We start from the raw sequence: 19,731 nt of genomic DNA, 5'->3' as shown, positions 1-19,731 counted from the left end.
CACGATAGCGTAACTTGTAGTTCCTTGGTCCTTTTTCTTTTCTATGAAAAAGAAGGGACGATAAATTTCGGGAAAGTGCAGGATTTCTTTCTTTGCCTTTCTTCCTGCACACTCTTCCAGGCTGCAACCGGCTGCTTAGCACTATGCTCATGTGTACAGGAGGCAGAAACCCTGAAAAGGGCTCGTGCTTCTAGCCCTGAATGATGGTGGGGTAGAGTTCAGCAACACGTGTGAGAGCGAGGAACACATGGTCTGCTGCAATGTCCACATTGCCTCCTGCCTCACTATAATTATTGACAAGGGTTACGCTCATCAGACATCTACTTCCTCCGCGTCATTAAAATTGTCGCTTCGCACATCGCAATATTTGTGACTTGGCTCGTCTTAGTCAGACTGTCGGAATCGCTGTTTTCTTTGTTCGAACACTGGTGTGACCCTTCCTGCGCAATATCTACTTGTCACTGAAGCCGTGGTGGTGTCGGACTTTGTCGGAGCTCTCTTCCGCACCAAGCAAATTCATCGCGCTCCGCACTATTCCGCCCCAGAGCGCATTTCGTTTTCTGGAGTTCGTGCCGTCCCACATCGTTCGCGTGGGCATTTGTCAAGACTGCAAGCTCGGGTATAAGAATCCTGGTATCGCTCCTGAATACGAACTGCTGAAGTTGACGATGGCAAGAATAAAGTGGTCTCAAATTCCTAAAATGCGCTACTTGTGGCGCATGTTGCTGCGAAGGTAGCAGGTCTGAAAACACCAACAAAATCAGCGAAGCGCTTGCCAAGGAAAGAAGGTGCGGAACTGCTTACCCTATCCCGCTGGAAGGTCGTTACAGTGTACTTGAAAAATGCTAGCTTGCCTTCATCGCCTGCCACCTGGAGGCATGGATCGCTTGAAAACGAAGTTTCTTGACCTGAATTTGAACGCGCGTCTTGTTCAGTTTATTGTTGAATGCTGAAGGGCCTGCCTCAAACTCTGGTGAAGACGTTGACCTTAGCTGAAAGTGCAGCGAAGCGGGGGGCCACAAACTAAAGCTTGGTCCGTCGACAATGCTCTGCCTCAATTTCTAGCTGATTTCTTTGCCCATCGAGTGGACAAAATAATTTCGAAAAATCGCTCCGGGAAGCGACAATTTTAATGACGCGGAGGAAGTACCCACACACTGATCTGTATTCTTATCCACTCTCTGTAACTGATTGACGGCCATTCCGCAATCCGGGACGCAGCAACACAGACGACAAGTAATTATTGCTCTTCATATCACCGCATTTGAAGAAACAGAACAACTAATTTATAACAACTTGTTTATAACAACATTGTCTCCTCGTCGATTGTTTAAATAATTTATAACAACTAATTCATACGTATAATTATCTGGACACCCATTGACCATGATGCTACATGAGGAGACAATAGTGATGACATTTTTCCAATGAGACCAATTTTATGACGCTCCATGTTACTGAAGGACTAACTTCGATCATTGGTTTTGTAGAGCCCCATTCTCTAGGAGCTGTCTACATCTGCTTTGTTTCAATGTCCAGCATAAGCGAACGTGTGGATCAAGCATAACTGCTTGGTTGACGCTGCCGCGGGAATGCGTATAATAATAATAATAATTTATAACAACTAATTTATAACAACTAATTTATAAAGCCTGGCGGAAACTGGCAAGAAAATGACGAGCAACATTTACAAAAGAATTCTCGACAACACCATCGTGCACACACACACACACACACACACACACACACACACACACACACACCGACACACACACACCAACACACACACACACACACACACACACCGACACACACACACCGACTCACACAAGCTCCCAGCGTACCTTGACAGGGCATCGACGGCGCTGGCTCGTAGTACCCGGCTGCACACTGGCCACATTGTCTACTGGCGTACCCTGGCTTGCACCGACACTGCCCGGTCTCCGGATGACACAGCGCTCCGATAGAGCCAGCCGCGTTACACGAGCACGCCACGCATACATCCTTCTGTTTGTAGTAGCCGGTGCTACAAACTTGGCATTTGTCGCCGCGATACGGTGCACTACACTGGCACGTTCCGTACAGCGGGTGACACTGAGAGTTGGGGACGACGCGGTTCGCCGGACACACGCACTTGGTGCACTCCGAGTCGGGACCGGTCGGCTTGTAGAATCCCGGCGTGCAGTTGTCGCAGAGCTTACCCTGGTTGTTTGGTTTGCACTCGCAGGCACCGCCGAACGCGTTGCACTGCTGCGAGCCGTGGCGGCTGCACAGGCATGGCACGCAGCGACGACCAGACGGATCGTACTGCTCAAACGCACTGCATCTCAACACTGTAAGAACACAACCATGAGTGTATGAGTAAAGCACAGAACACAATCATGATTATGAGCAGGACACAGAAATAGTCATGGGTTTGGGCAGGACACAGAAATAGTCATGGGGTTGGGCAGGACACAGAAATGGTCATGGGTTTGGGCAGGACACAGAAATGGTCATGGGTTTGGGCAGGACACAGAAATGGTCATGGGTTTGGGCAGGACACAGAAATAGTCATGGGTTTGGGCAGGACACAGAAATGGTCATGGGTTTGGGCAGGACACAGAAATGGTCATGGGTTTGGGCAGGACACAGACATGGTCATGGGTTTGGGCAGGACACAGAAATGGTCATGGGTTTGGGCAGGACACGGAAATGGTCATGGGTTTGGGCAGGACACGGAAATAGTCATGGGTTTGGGCAGGACACGGAAATAGTCATGGGTTTGGGCAGGACACAGAAATAGTCATGGGTTTGGGCAGGACACAGAAATAGTCATGGGTTTGGGCAGGACACAGAAATAGTCATGGGTTTGGGCAGGACACAGAAATGGTCATGGGTTTGGGCAGGACACAGAAATGGTCATGGGTTTGGGCAGGACACAGAAATGGTCATGGGTTTGGGCAGGACACGGAAATAGTCATGGGTTTGGGCAGGACACGGAAATGGTCATGGGTTTGGGCAGGACACGGAAATAGTCATGGGTTTGGGCAGGACACGGAAATAGTCATGGGTTTGGGCAGGACACAGAAATAGTCATGGGTTTGGGCAGGACACAGAAATAGTCATGGGTTTGGGCAGGACACAGAAATAGTCATGGGTTTGGGCAGGACACAGAAATGGTCATGGGTTTGGGCAGGACACGGAAATAGTCATGGGTTTGGGCAGGACACGGAAATGGTCATGGGTTTGGGCAGGACACAGAAATAGTCATGGGTTTGGGCAGGACACAGAAATAGTCATGGGTTTGGGCAGGACACAGAAATAGTCATGGGTTTGGGCAGGACACAGAGCGCACACAATGACAGGACACAGAGCGCACACAATGACCGGACACAGAGCACACACAATGACAGGACACAGAGCGCACACAATGACAGGACACAGAGCGCACACAGAGCGCACACAATGACTATTCAAATGAACAATCATGGGCACAGGCAGGGCACAGAGCGCCGACCAGATGGACTGTACTGCTCAAACGCACTGCACCTCACCGCTGTGAAAACACAATTGTGAGCGTGAGCATAGCACAGAACACACAGAATACTGACTTACAAATAATTATATCATCATCATGGGTATGAACAGGTCACAGAACACACATAACAAAGACTTTGAGTGTATGAGTTCAAGGACCCTGATGTGTAAATGGCTGCTATTGTGTCGCACACACCCACACACCCACCCACCCACCCACACACACACACACACACAAACACACATATGCCCACACACAACACAGATGCAGTCCCGGACTTACAAGGTCGAACACACACGCGTCCGTCCCCGGCATAGCCCGACGGACAGGCACAGTTGAACCCACCGGCGAAGTTAACGCACTTTGCTCGGCTGTGACAGTACTGCTTCTGTTCAGCACACTCGTCCACATCCTTACAAACCCCGTCGACCAGCAGATGTCCAGGTCGGCATGAGCACGTGAACGCACCATCTGTATTCTCACACACGGACGATTGCACGTCGCAGGTGTGAGTACCCGCAGCACATTCGTCCATATCCACGCAGACAACACCGTCGCCTGCGTAGCCAGCACGGCAGCTGCACGTGAACGAACCGGGTACGTTTGTGCACGTGCCCATGTTGGTGTCGCACTTTGCGGCCGCCAAGCCGTTCGTGCACTCGTTCACGTCCGAGCACTCAATGCCGGAGCCGACGAAGCCCGTCTTGCAGGCACACGTGTACGTGTCGCCCTTGTCCGTGCAATCCGCGTCGGCGTGGCAGTTGTCCACTCGTAATGCGCACTCGTCTGTAGGAAAACGTACGACACGCATGCACGAACATGCACATATTTACACACACAAGCATGCATGCACACATATATGTCGTCTCGGAAGATTGAGAACGAACTGCCTCTTCTATCCTCGCCACGCCACACCTCAAAACGAACTAGTCAGTGGTTTTTCTCTAGAGCTAGAGAGAGAGCTTTTCATAGTTTACTTCAAGCGGCGACGGAAGAACTCATAATGGAGAACTAACACTGACAACGAATGACTGACGACTGTCAACAAACGTCTGACTCTGACAACGAACGTCTGACAACTGACGACGACAGTCGGACAACTGACAACGACCGTCGGACAACTCACGACGACCGTCGGACAACTGACGACGACATGGCAAAAGGAAAACATGATATCAGAAATTGGTGCCCTCGTCAGCACAAAAGGTGGTGTACTCAGCACAAAAAGGTGCGCGTGTCAACAACAAAGCAGCGCAGCAGCATGTACGGGTCAGCAGCACAGAGACACAAATACAGCAGCAGCTACGACGAAGAGACAACACGTGCAGCCACATGTACACACAGAGACACAAATACAGCAGCAGCTACGACGAAGAGATAACACGTGCAGGCGCAGGTACAACACTATCCCCTACCAAAAAAAGACATCCACTCCTGTGGATGGAAGCAAAAGTGAAGTGTATAAAAAACGGAAGAAGACAGACCGGAGAAGAAGACAGAAAGACAGGGGAAATGAAATATGAAGCAACATAAACAGGCGACAATAAAACACAAAAGAGGTGGGCCACAACTGTTGAACGCATGACGAGTAGGCCAGGAGGGTTAACACCAGTCGGGAGCCCCGCAAAACTGTGCACCAATCAACGGAACCTGCAAGCAACAGATTTTGCAAGGACCCCAGCTGGCGAGCTGTTCGACCTGTGTTTGTCCCTTTGGATCTTTTATTCTTAGAACAGCACCAACCTAGTACACCACCCATCCACCAGTCATGACAAAACAAAAGTACAAATGCATGAGAAAACAGGTTATGCCGACGGACCCAGCGACGCTTCCAGGAGCGGCGAGACCGACAGTACGCACCGACCGAGAAGACTGGGGCAGCAGGACGCACACTGGCCGGCTGTCCGAAAACCGATGGCGCTACAGAAACTCCGAGAATCACAGGACACACACAGAAAGAGAGAAGGACTGACGCAAACATCTCAGCCATCACCAAAAATCAGAAAAGCACACGAAGGAAGGGAAGAACAGCCAGGAAGAACACGTCGATTGAAACAGGAGCAATTAATCAGTGAGGACACCAGTGAGGACACACAAACAAATCGGTTACCAATACGCAAAAGATAATGAAGAAAAACCACAGGGCGCTACCCTGAATAACCACAGGTCTCTAACCTGAAAAAACCGCAGGGATTGAACCTGAAAAAAACCACAGGGATTGAACCTGAAAACCCGCAGGGATCGAACCTGAATAACACGGAACTTATAGTACATCCGCTCACAAAACCGAAAAACCGAAGAAAAAAAACTGTCCGGCACCGACTGGGACGCACAAGGGCCAGCCAGCAACACACGGAAACCATAACACCCGCAAGGCAAACCGATACAAAAAAACGCAGGATTCCTGCAGACCACCAAGCAGACCGTGGCTCACCATGATCAGACGCCCACCCAGACGAACTAGAGAAACCCACATGCCGAAACACAATTATTACAAAACCACACGCTCACAAAAAAAATTCAACCTGGATCAAGAACGAGAATCCTACATGAAGTTCACACCTCCCACCAAACCGGAAGCCAACAGCTTTCCTACTTTGTTGACAGTGCATGACCGAGCCTGACAACGCTCTACACCATGTACACAGAACATGGAGAAACTACTACTAAAACGGTAAAAACACGAAATAAAACAATATGGATCGACTACATACGAGGCAGCACCTCGAGAACGTTCAGGTGGACATCTAAACAAATCACGCGACACAGTCACACTATCGGAGCAGTCCGACGGCAACTCCGTGACAAGCACAAGTGCACAACACAAGACGAGATCAAAGCTACCCATGCTGAATGCACGACGAACATGCAAACACAAGTTCCAGATTCGAACGAGTAGCGCACGAACAGAAATTTGAAATTTTCATACACAACAGTACAGTACAGGGTAGTCAGAGCGACACAACTAACACAACGGGGCGAACTTCCAACGAGCAGCAAGACTACACTACGAGTACACACTCGAACACAAGAGAACAAGGTTCCACGGAATTCCTGCCCGGACCCGAGTCACCCGACGCAAAACAATTATTTGAAAATTCGAAATCGAATACAAGGTACGGCAACACATTACGCATAGCAGAGCAGACAATTACAAAGGCATGCTCACCTGAGTAGGAGCTCCGAGGATCTAGGAAAGGGTTGAACAGACGCAGCAAAGCGGAGCCATGGCGAGAACGCGAAGAGGAAAACGAAAAGCACCGGCCGGAGAGCGACGAGCTTCAGGGTCGTGGGTTCGATTAGTTGGGCGCCAAATGTCGTCTCGGAAGGTTGTGAACGATCTGCCTCTTCTATCCTCGCCACGCCACACCTCAAAACGAACTAGTCAGTGGTTTTTCTCTAGAGCTAGAGAGAGAGCTTTTCATAGTTTACTTCAAGCGGCGACGGAAGAACTCATAATGGAGAACTAACACTGACAACGAATGACTGACGACTGTCAACAAACGTCTGACTCTGACAACGAACGTCTGACAACTGACGACGACAGTCGGACAACTGACAACGACCGTCGGACAACTCACGACGACCGTCGGACAACTGACGACGACATGGCAAAAGGAAAACATGATATCAGAAATTGGTGCCCTCGTCAGCACAAAAGGTGGTGTACTCAGCACAAAAAGGTGCGCGTGTCAACAACAAAGCAGCGCAGCAGCATGTACGGGTCAGCAGCACAGAGACACAAATACAGCAGCAGCTACGACGAAGAGACAACACGTGCAGCCACATGTACACACAGAGACACAAATACAGCAGCAGCTACGACGAAGAGATAACACGTGCAGGCGCAGGTACAACATATACATGCATACACATACACATACACGCAAAAAGTTCTCAACGTGGACCAGTGCTCGAGAACGCAAAATTTGCACATAGCAAAAGTTTCTTGCTTTCCAGTACACTTCATACTGCCATGGTTGGCTCTCACTCTTCATTTCAACTCAATACTCGGCAGCCTTTTGATGTGCCAGGAGATGATGTCTTCATGAATAAAGTTCCGATTGCAGTGTTGCTGGCGACGTGCATACGTGTGTGCACGTGTGTCTACTTGGTCTCAATTTAACAACATTGGTGCCCAACTGCCCGGCACAGAATAGACCGCGACCATTGCTCTGCCGAACGGCTAGCCTGGAATACGTAAATTTCCTCACTCTACGATGTCGCGTGCGTGTATCCTGGAAAGGTTTGTGTGTGCTAGGCTTTGGCGGATAATGCCAGCAGAAAAATTGGCAGAATTCGGTACTTTTTCTGGTAGGTTTCATGCATGTTTTGTATGTGGATAAAGAAATGGAGCAGAATTCGAGGAATTGCACGCCATAAGGTTTGTATGGTTCTGCCAATTTCACTGCTTTTCGAGCAGAATCTGCCACCTTTTCGAGCATTATCCGCCAGGGCCTAGTGTGTGCGCCTCACATCTTGCAGCTGGTCACAGTCCGTACAATGTTTTGGTTTGGGGATCGGCGTTCATTCCATGGCAGCTTGGATTTTGAAAGGGAAAGCTTTAACTTCATTTGACTTATGATGAAGAAAGGAAAAGGACAAAATGTCACGAGTTATGACAAACTGTCCACCAACATAATCAGATCTTATACAGTCAGCGAGTGCGACATTTTGTCCTCTTCCTTTCACAAAGGCACACAATGAAAACCTTGGCAAATTAATTCCGTTGTGACTCAGAGTTTCATGGCTGAACCAATCATCAGACAACGATAATGGAATAGGAGGCAGCGCTGGTATATCTGACTGGAGAGAGGTGTGATAATACGATAGCGAGAGGAGTAATCGCGTGAATGTATACAGGGACAGGCTATTTCAGAGGTAGATGCAGTAGGCGCAGGTTTAGCACTAACAAGCACGCGCTTAATCTCGCTCACACACCACACCCACACACATACTAACACGCACACACATACTAACACGCACACACATACACGCACACACTAACACACACACATACACCCACCCACAACACCCTAACTTGCACATGGGCGCACGCACACACAGACACCCACCCACCCACAACACCCTAACTCGCACACGCACGCACACACGCACACTTAGATATACCAGCGCTGCCTCCTATTCCATTATCGTTGTCTGATGATTGGTTCAGCCATGAAACTCTGAGTCACAACGGAATTAATTTGCCAAGGTTTTCATTGTGTGCCTTTGTGTACGCCGCTCTGCCTGAATCAAGCATTGAGCACTCTTGCAGAACCAAAGCATATTGCCTCTGTCCTCTTCCTTTCTTCATCATAACTATATTGGCTCACCATCCGAGTTCAACTTTATTTGACGTATCAGCCTTACTGTACTCATTCTTCGTACATGCGCCTCCTTCAAAAAATTGAAACTGTCCACCTCTCCACAAATGGAGAATGGAGAGTCACAGAGCACTGTGTTAAATTACTACCACCCTGCATCACTCCAAAGTATCTTTTAGTTTTATTTCTCTCCTCAGCTTCTTCTTCTTCATAAGCTATTGACGGAGACTCCCACGATTTAGGCTATTAAAGGCCTGCGGAGAAGCCATAAATACAAATACAAAATCCGCACATACATTTGCCGAGTCCGTCGCAGCTTCTGAGTTATGTACCGCCTTAGATTAATAACATGTACTTTGACCTTGGACCCTGGTTCAGGACTTCAGGTATTTGGTTTCTGGGATTTAGCCTTTCTCCAGATACCTAAAAGTCTTGTAGATCTCCTAAATACTGCATTTCCTCAAATAGAAGTCACACCGTTTTATACATAACTTTAAGGCCTTGGCCTTTGGGGAATCCATAAATAAATAAATAAGGGCAAAGAAGGAGGTGGGACTTACAATCGAGGGTGACATCCTACCTATGTGACTGTATTGAAACACTATGGCCCGAATCTGAAAATGGGAGTGTGACTTACAATCGGGTAAATGCGGTGGACTCCATTTTTGAAATATGGCCGCCCAGGGTTCGTGGAATATACCCGGCCCCTTCTAGAAAAAAGAGATCAAAGACTTTTAAAAGGCATTTCTATTTTTTACTGGATTTTGACATGCCGGCAAGCAATGCAAACGGGTGGAGTGACCACACTCAACTGGCCAGGTATATCCGACCATCCTCCGCAACACAAGGGCAAACCACGGCAGATGAACCACTGAGATTGTCTTCTCCTGAATTCTCTCGAAGCAATGACACTAACGCCTTTATGAACACTGTATTGTCCCAGAAACTCACCCCCTCCCCTTCTTCCTTGAGAAAATCAAACAAGAGTACTAGCGTAGTTAGCGTTAGACGATGCCTCTGCCAAACAGGAGCTACGTGGTCCGTACAGTGTGGCAGTGTCCGGCCATACGCGAACACGAACACCGAACACCGGGGCTCGCTAAAGAATAGTCCAGCACGTAGTGAACCTGCTACTTCAACTCGGCTCCGCTTAGCAGCAGAGAAACTGGAAATCCGTCTGTCAAATACTTCAAGTACCATTGCCGCTATCAGTAGTAGCTGTAACAACTCTCTCAAACACCTGACAACACCTTACAACATCGTAGTGAACCTGACACTTCAACTCGGCTCCGCTTAGCAGCAGAGAAACTGGAAATCTCCGTGCGTCAAATACTCCAAATACAACTGCCCGTATCAGTAGTAGCTATAACAACTCTCTCAAACACCTGACAACACCTGACAACATCATAGTGAACCTGACACTTCAACTCGGCTCCGCTTAGCAGCAGAGAACTGGAAATCTCCGTCCGTCAAATACTCCAAATACAACTGCCGGTATCAGTAGTAGCTGTGTCATATCGGGCTCAGCAGTTGACGGTTTCTCCCGGGTTGTACGACGGCCTCCTGCCAGTACTAGCTTACATCATGTTGCTTACGTTGTGTTGGGTGAACGTGTTCCCCTCATGAGCGCGCGCAGGAGGTACAACGTCCGCTTCGACAGCAAGACTCCCGTGGTACACATTAATGTGTTAGTGCGGCAACTGTCATACTTGTGTTGTACCTGCGCCTGCACGTGTTATCTCTTCGTCGTAGCTGCTGCTGTATTTGTGTCTCTGTGTGTACATGTGGCTGCACGTGTTGTCTCTTCGTCGTAGCTGCTGCTGTATTTGTGTCTCTGTGCTGCTGACCCGTACCATGCTGCTGCGCTGCTTTGTTGCTGACCCGTACATGCTGCTGCGCTGCTTTGTTGTTGACACGTGCACCTTTTTGTGCTGAGTACACCACCTTTTGTGCTGACGAGGGCACCAATTTCTGATATCATGTTTCCCTTTTGCCATGTCAGTCGTCAGTTGTCAGACGTTCGTTGTCAGTCGTTCGTTGTCAGTGTTGGTTCTTCTTTATAAGTTCCCCAGTCGCCTCCTGAAATGAAGTAGAAGAAAAGCTCTCTAACAATTTGTATTGGCTCTCTGTTGTGTGGCGTGGCGAGGAGCGTAGAGGCAGTTCGTTCGCGGTTTCCAACCCGTGACGACGCTTGTATATGCGTGTCATTATTATCAATGCATGGAATGTTGTGTCTTCTAACTGTCTCTTTGTATACGCTGTTTAGTCAATTCATAAGTAGTACACATTTCTTCTTGTTCTGCTATTGGTCAAATCTACTTAGCAACTAGCTATCAGTGATCTGATTGGTTGGCCTTTCCCGCCTCTGCTGCATCTTTGTCACTTTCGATCCTTTTATTATCGTATATAACTCCTGCTGCTTTTGATGTTAAGGGTCTTCAATCTTCAACCTTCAACCGCCGACCTTTGACCTGAGATTTGAGCTTGAATCACAGTTACCCTCAAACCTTCTTCGACTGATCAAGGTGAGCGTGTGGGGCTGAATGGATACTTGGATCAACTATATTGGTTGATGACCTGGTGGGGTTACTACAACAATACGAATGTATATGTTGTAGCCATAAGATCGGTATTGTGTATGTCCAGCATGACAGCTGTAACAACGCTCTCAAACACCTGACAACACCTGACAACACCTGACAACATCATAGTGAACCTGACATTTCAACTCGGCTCTGTTTAGCAGCGGAGAAACCGGAAATCTGTCCATCAAATACGTCAAATACCACTGCCACTGTGTTGTACATGTGGCTGCGCTTGTGTCTCTTCGGTGTACATGCGGTTGCACGTGTAGCTCTTTGTCGTACGTGCTGCTGCTTTAGTGTCTCTTCGTTGTACATGCTGCTGAATCGTGGTACACGCTGCTGCGCTGTTTTGACTCCTGCGTACATGCGGCTGCACCGTCTTCTGTCCCCGTTGTCTCAGTGTCAGTCATCAGTCGTTCATTGTCAGTGTTAGTTGTTAGATATGAGTTCTCCAGTCGCCTCTTGAAGTAAAGTATAAGAAAAGCTCTCTCTCCCAATTTGACTAGTCCTTTGATGTGTGGCGTGGCGAGGGTAACGTAGAAGAGGCAGCTCGTTTCACAACCCGAGACGACATTTGGCGCCCAACATATCGTATCCACGACCCTGAGACGACAACTGTAACACCGGGAGCAGTCTGCTTCAGCTGTGCGCTTGTATTTCTTCACTCGAACAAATTGACGTATGCAATCACTCCATTCGTCCAGTCACAAAACCCATCCATTTGTAGCCACGCACGTGTGTGTGTGTGTGTGTAGTGTGCCGGTAGGGGGGGGGGGGGAGGGGTATTCCTCTTGTTGCTGTGCTGCTACATGTGTGTGTAGTGGGACGGTGGGGGGGGGGGGGGGGGGAGGGGGTATTCCTCGTGTTGCTGTGCTGCTACATGTGTGTAGTGTGATGGTAGGAGGGGGGGGGGGGGGGGAGAGGGGGGGGGGGGGTATTCCTCGTGTTGCCGTGCTGCTACATGTGTGTAGTGTGCCGGTAGGGGGGGGGGGGAGGGGGGGAGGGGGGGGGGGGGGTATTCCTCGTGTTGCCGTGCTGCTACATGTGTGTATGAGAACTTTTTTTCAGTTCTTCACTACCTGTACAAGTACCTCATACCTAGTTTTTAAACGTATTGTCAAATTCATTTGTAATTTATACAAAAGAGAAAGACCAAGGAACTACAAGTTACGCTATACTGTCCACTAACACCACCAGTTACTAAACAATCAGCTTGTGCGATAACATTGCACGACACTGACCGACGGTACTGACGTTCTACAACGAACTGGCTAACAGCTCTAGCACATCCTTAGTTACTGGTGGTGTTAGTGGACAGTATAGCGTAACTTGTAGTTCATTGGTCTTTCTCTTTTGTAAAAATTAAACCTTGGCTCTCCATCTGAGTACATTCATTTGTAATTTTTCATCATTCTGTGAGAGCCAGCCCTTAGCTGGTGAGAAGGTATCATTACCGGTTCACTTCATGAAGTAAGAGAAAGAAGACTATACAGTACCAGTCTAAAGTCTAAACAAGGTAAGGGCTGTAGCATTCTCATCGCTCAACCACATCTCGGTGCTGATGCGGTATGCCTGGCGGGCAGAACCAGGGGAGGGGGTTGTTGCCGATTGAACATGTTGTGTGCTGCTGTTGTGATTCTGGCGACTCTGTGCACGAATTCCGTGGATGCGGGCAGATGAGAACCGTGCTCTCCTTGTCAATCTGACTTGGAAGCGCAAGCTCCAATTTCTGGAGCACCAATTTCTGGAGCAGCCACCTTCTTCACAAAGAAATGAGCCTTCAAAAAAACTTGTACCCAAAACCAAGAATGTTTTTGCAGCCTTAAAAAAGTTTATTTAAAACACCTACTCAGAGCGTTGACTAGTGGAGTTGATGATGACAGCACCAGCAGTAGTAACAGTGGAGCACCCAGGCTCAGCATGGGCCCTAGCTGCGGCGAGTCCCTCCGCCTCGGAGAGGATAGCGCCGCTGACAGGCTGCAACCGGAACCCTGCCACGCGCAACAATCAATCAAGAGGGCAAAACAAAAAATACCATTCATTGCATAACTATGATGATCTTTTCCTACGTGTGTTGGGACCAGATCTACCATCAAAGTGGTCGAAGGCCAGAAATCCCATTCGCTGCATCCATGTTTCCCTCGTGCCAGGCCACAAATTAACTGTGGGCAGTAGCACAACTGTAAATATTCGTCCCGCCATAAAGATCATAAGTTTGACCTTTTCGTGATTGTTCTCGGCCATGCAGCATGAAATGCTCTCCGATTATGTTACTGAGGTTCGTTCCTCCAAAAGTGGACAGTAGCAAAGCTAATATTCGGCCAGAATATCCAGTACAAATCCATAATTTTCCCTGTAGGAGTGTACAATCAGCCTTTTGCACGTTGTACAGATGTACGAAGTTCAGTACTAGGGCGTAGGTGTGTACAGAACCGATTGGGTGTTCATTGTGTGCTATGCATGCGCATTTGATCAATTTTAGCCTCATAATTAATGGCAAACAATCCCTTTTCCAGCTTCTTCACTTTGGTTAGAACTAATGACTAGCTAGATCTTTGTCAGAAAAGGTTTTCGTTTTGAAATGCCTTCAGGCCCCATTTCTTAGTGGAAATAGCAGAAAACACAATAGGGTCCTGCACATTCAACACCCATTCGATTCTACGGGATTCCGTGCATCTGTACAACGCGCAAAAGGCGTATTGCTTGCATTACTGTACAATCTGGCTAGACCACACTGCACCGCTGGCTAGTGTATGACCAGTTCCGACGTCATGCGGGACATCCAGCCGAAGCTGCTGACCAAGGCAGACAGACAGATACAGCATCTACGCTGCACGAGTTTTTAAAGAAACTAAAGAACTACTACTAAAGAACTACTACTAAAGAAACTAAAACGGCGGTTGCACCGCACGGCATCGCAGACGTCTCCCATTTGCCGCTCACCCGATCTCATCACATCACGCCGTGCTCTCTAAAGCATCTGCACCAAGTACACCACGGAGCTGAAGGAACGCATTTGCAGGATAGCTCCATTAGCATGCGGGTTGCTGTACCAGTGCTTTCTACACTCTTCATGGTACACTTAGACCCATGCCCGGTCAAACCCTCCGACTTCGAGTAATGCCATTGGTGCCGTAATTCGGCTCGGGCTCGTTTCTCTGTGTTCAGCAGCACTGGTGAGCTCACACCGGTTCAAACACAATGTGTACCGTACACAGATCGGGCAAGCACAGATGGACGATGTGCTTTGAAGCAACTACTGTAAATATACAAAATTTCGGCGCTGCAAAATTTCGGCACTTCACGATTTTTGACATTTCGGCGGCGATTTATTTTCGGCGTGGGGTAGAGGGCATGGTATAGCGCGACAGATGCTGTGAAAAATTTCATCGGCGTTTTAATTTAGGCGTTTTCGGTCGGTGCCGAATATAGCCGAAATTAAATAGCTGCCGAAAATTTGTATATTTACAGTACCCTCAGCTGCCCACTGTCCGCAACTGCATGTGCTGCAGCACTTTTGACATGCGCGTAGACCCACGGAACAGACTCGTGCTGATTGGTACACACCACTCTGTAGCATTGCAGCTACTCACTGGGTGCAATTCAAAACCACTATAGAGTGAAGAATACTGTGCATAATTTTCAGTATACCCAACTCGCAACCCACAAACAGTCCTTGGCTACACCACGTACAGTTGAAATTGTCCAAATTTTCACCCAGGAGGGCGTCATCAGGGATACAGGAGAAGAATGATACAAAGTTGGCTTTTATAAGTCAGTACAGGAACAGTCACGTAATTCACACTACTACATGTAATCTGAAACAAGTTACAAGCTAGCCCTAAGACAAAACAATGTAAGTGAGCATTTCATCAAGTGCAAAGTGGGCGTAAGACAGCCATGGTATTCATAACCCTATTAACCTTTTGAGCACGCATGACGTTCCGACACGTCATGACCACTGCCACTGTGACACGCGTGACGTTCTAGAACGTCACGAGTCAGTGCGGAACTACATCGATCCCGCGTTTCTTCCGTGGCGTGGCGTCGAGCTGTACCGCTGCACAGAGGACTCCTAGGATGTACGCGTACCGTAAAAAAATGCGATTCGATCCGTAAGTTTGAACTGGAGTTACATGCGCGTGCATACATTTCAATTTTACCAATTTCGCGTAAAACTACCTTTCTGAAAACGGTCATAACTTTTGTAATCTTTGTTTCATTTCCAAAACAAAAACAGTTCTGTGCTCAGGATATATGAAAGAATCGTTTGTAATCAAGTTTGCTCACATAGAGTGAATCTAATTTTTTTACTGCGTGGCAGAGGTTTTTAATGGGCCCGGGCTCAAAAGGTTAAATACATCACTCTATATTCACTGGGTATACACCATGGACAAGAAAGGCTCTCCTTTTTGCGAACAAATACCATCGTTCCCTTGGTGTTCATCGTCAAAGAGGTTTGACTGTAATAAATTCTACTGGAAGAAAAACTTCAGTCGCAGGTCAGAATGCCCAGTAAAAGTGATCCAGAGATTCATATGATTGTCTTCAGTTGACTCATGCGTGACATGTCACTTTGGAGTGCAGATATTTTCACGTGGTTTTCAATTACTCGCTACAGCAGTGTTGGGATTATTTTAGTCATGCATGAGTGTGTGCGTAGGCGTGTGAGTGTGCATAATACTGAGACAATTCAATTGATATATGTAGCGCACGTGCGTGATGCGCTTTTGGCTTTGGGCTTCCTGCGCCCGGTCTTTACACCCTGAGTGACTTGCTTCTCAACACATAGGTGTTCCAGTTAGCATCGCACCCGTGATGTTGTCAACTCTCACAGCTACAACAGCCAGGTTGCCAGTGTGTGATTTGCTATTTTGTACATCACTTTAGTCGTGAGCCAGTCAAGTGCCCAGTCAAGTAGGCGGAAAAGCGCAAGCTCCTGTGTGGGGAGCAAACCCTTTCCTAACTTTAGCAAACAACAAAATCTTCTGGGCCGGTGGGACCTGACACTAGTAGAGACGTATGCCACAAAAAGCTGCCATTTCTCACGTTCTCATTATGCGTTAGTTTTCACGATGGCGTCATAGCTGAAGAATGGCCCAAACACGTTCACGGCAGGCAATCATGAATGCCAATGCCTGGCTTAGACTATTGCTCATCACTTCTTATATGGCTTTGGTATTATGGAAGTTTGGAAACCCCCTCGATAGGCTTTCGAGGTTTAAAAACAATAAAAATACAATAATTATTACAAAACTAGCACATTCGCTTCACGTTAAAATGATATCACGCACCAATGAACTCGACAAAAAACTCTCTATTGAGTACTGACTCTCCCTGCACCATACATGTACATACATCCTAGCAAGAGTGCATAAACAAGAGTATGCAACTGTGGTTATGGGTCAGTGCGCGGCGCGCTGCCTTCATTACGTAACTTGCGTTCATCACGCTCTGAAAGCATGCATCCAAACTCTCAATTTCTCGCACGAGCCCATCCGTTTTTGCTTGATTCGTTCCAGTACCTACAAAATCTCTGAATTCTGGCGCGTGAACTCCAGTTCCGTACGAAAGTTCATTTCAAACTGGAGGGAAAGTGCGGTGTTTGATTTTCCGCAGTGCGCGGACTGCAGCTGAATGATGTAATGAAGGCAGCGCGCCGCGCATCTGGCCCATAGAAAAGAGATCACAGTTGCATACTCTTGTTTATGGACTCTTGATCCTAGTCATTGAAGTGCTTTTGGTGGCAATTCTGGCTATCCTAACGTTACTAGGTTAGAGGGGAATACTCTATGTCCCCTTCTTGCTGTATCGAAACATCCAGTGCTGTAACACCAGTGCAAACTACTGTACATGTAGTATAGATCTTCAACACATGTGTGCAGTGGTCAAGCAGCTACAAAAAGCAGTGTGGACGATTTGGCTGCCTGAACTGACTGGAACTGAGACATGTTGCCTTCGGACGGTATCCGTTACACAGCAAGAAGTAAGAATAGAAAAAGGCGTAGTCGCCCACTCGGGTCGTCAGCGACCACGCTCAGCGTGCTTTGCTTGGTGCAGTACAGTTCAGGGTGCATCGGGAGGTGCATTGGGAGGTGCATTGGGAGAACACTCACAGTACAGTACAGTCCAGTAGAGTACAGTAAACCTACAGCCAATTATGTCAGGTTCACAAGGCCAAAAGCAATACCATACACGCTCTAAATCATGTTTGTCGCATTCGTACATCACATGCACATCGAGTTTTCGACCAAAGGCCTTAAAGGCCTCAGTGAGAAGGAAGCTTGCCTAAGATGCAACAAATTCCAATCCATAAAGGGGATTTGTCCAACATTGAAACCGCCAAATGCCATTACAGCAAGGCAACAACAAAGTGCCTGCTCACTTTTGGCAGAAGCAAGGGAAGAATTCTACGTTTCTTTCTCACCTTCACCATAGTGTCAACTGGTTCTTGGACATGTACGCAGAACTCGTCTCGGTCTCACACACGGATTGATTTCCCGACCAAGGCTAGGAAAAAAAACTGCTACTTCAAACTCCCTCTCCCTTCCACTTCACCTATATCCTCGGCCTCCGAAATCGCTTCGACCGCCACTGCAAGTTACACGAGCTAAACCAGGCTATTACTGGGAAGATTTCTATCTTCCGCTGAAAACTTGGTGTGGCTTTTGCGGGGTGTGTTTGCTCGCCTGAAACAAATTTCTCAGTCAGCAGCAGCCAACCTTGACATCCAAGCTGATATTTCTTTCCCAAAAAGTAGGTCATGTCCCAAAACGGCTGTTTGGCTTTTCGAAGGTCCAAGCAAGAACTCCGCGCCGCGCCACACATGCCGTCATGCGTGTTGAACCGCGAGTTTGACCTGGCAGGTCACGGGTTCAATAGGTCATGAACCAGTCGAAACCCACGATCCTGCTCAAAAAGACTCCGTTCACGTAGATCTACATACCGGTATGTGTACCACTGTGTACGGGTACGCGTGCGGTACCACACACAACAGAAACACCAGCATTTTCATTTACACTTTTGTTATTAGTTTGCTTCACACCTTTTATCAGTCATTACGTATGATTAATTTTATAATGCAGTGGCAGTACAGTACCACAGGCGTGGGCAGGGAGTCGTCAAATATTTGACGACTCCCTGGGCGTGGGCCATCCCCTGGATTATCAAAATGGGTGCTTTATCATTTTTCTGTTGTTTTTACCAGGGAGTCGTAAAATACGACTCCCTGGTTTTTACACTTCTTCGTGCTTTGTAATAAAAGTCTCTGGCACAGAAATACCAGCGCTCGCAAGATTCTTGGCGTCGGTGACCGACCTCGCCCTGTCTTGGCCAAGAAGAAAAGAAGTAACCACTGTCTGGTACATGGTAACGCGTTAACGGTACAGGCAAGAGATCCATGACCCGTATCCAGGGAGTCATGAAGTATTTTTACGACTCCCTGGCATGTCCATCCAGGCTAGCAGGGCACTTTATCTTATTATTCCATTCTCTCATGTATGGTATCAAGAGTGTTTATGCACTCTTGATGGTACGGTATGGTATTTTAATTTTAATTCACCAATCGAACAGGCATATCTGCCTTCTCGCCGGGATGGCCAGAGCCAACCACGGCTCCTACGAGTTCGTACTAATTGATGAATACCGTATTATCTCTAAGCACAGTCTCCAATAATCAGATAATAGCACGTCTCCAATAATAGAACACCTTGGGGCGGCATTCAAAAAATAAAGTGCTCAGTCTCCATTACAGTCAGACCTCGCTTATCCGGTCCTCGTTTATCCGGATCCCTCGCCATCCGGAAGAAAATCGTTGGTTACCGATTTACAGCATATGTCATGTACACATACAGTGTGCGTGTCAGATTATCCGGTTCCCTCGCCTATCCGGATATTTTTCTGGAAGACGGATGTGTGCGGTTATGCGAGGTCTGACTGTATAAGCACACTGTGTAAATTCATTATCTGTACCGGCGAAAAAACCCTGAAATGTGTGTGTCTGACATGAATTTGGCATGGCAACAAGCCTCTGAAATGAGGTTGAATTAATAATGGAATAGTCTCCAATAAAGGAACGTCTCCATTAATAGCACGGGGCGGAGGTACATTGAAAAAATAAAGGAACGTGCTTATATAATGGAGATAATACGGTATGATAATGTGAAGCAAAAGAAAAGAAAAAAATTAATGGTACTTTGTCAGCTATATAATATTCCGTACTAAAAATATGGAGAGGGCAGTATGTGGATAGTGTGTGTGTACGTGTGTGTGTGGGGGGGGGGGGGGGGGGGGAGCATAC

This window comes from Sycon ciliatum, chromosome 7 (genome assembly GCF_964019385.1).
Source record: "Sycon ciliatum chromosome 7, ocSycCili1.1, whole genome shotgun sequence".
NCBI lineage: Eukaryota > Metazoa > Porifera > Calcarea > Leucosolenida > Sycettidae > Sycon > Sycon ciliatum.
The sequence above is the reverse complement of the archived record's forward strand: the minus strand, read 5'-3'. Positions refer to the sequence as shown.